The sequence below is a fragment of the Branchiostoma belcheri genome, unplaced genomic scaffold (assembly GCF_001625305.1).
Source record: "Branchiostoma belcheri isolate BF01 breed outbred unplaced genomic scaffold, Haploidv18h27 scaffold8, whole genome shotgun sequence".
Lineage (NCBI taxonomy): Eukaryota > Metazoa > Chordata > Leptocardii > Amphioxiformes > Branchiostomatidae > Branchiostoma > Branchiostoma belcheri.
Window position 1 is genome coordinate 3,936,695 of NW_017804464.1, and position 284 is coordinate 3,936,978.

Consider the following 284-nt stretch of genomic DNA (forward strand, 5'->3'; position numbering starts at 1 on the left):
TTCATTTTTTTTCTGATTTGAAAAAAAATCATAGCATTTGGGGCTATAATAGGATGCCTAGACCTGTTTTAATTTTTTTTTAATTTTTAAAAAATATTTTTGCCCTGTCGTCTTAATTTTTTCTGAAAAAATCTGAGAACCAACAAATTAAATTGGTGTGGCCTTAGCACAATTTGAAAAGATGGATAAGAGAAAAAAAATAAAACAAAATTATGATGAAGAAAATAACACCACATTTCCCCCCAAAATCTTGTTAACCTGAAAGTACACTTGTTTTGCCCTGA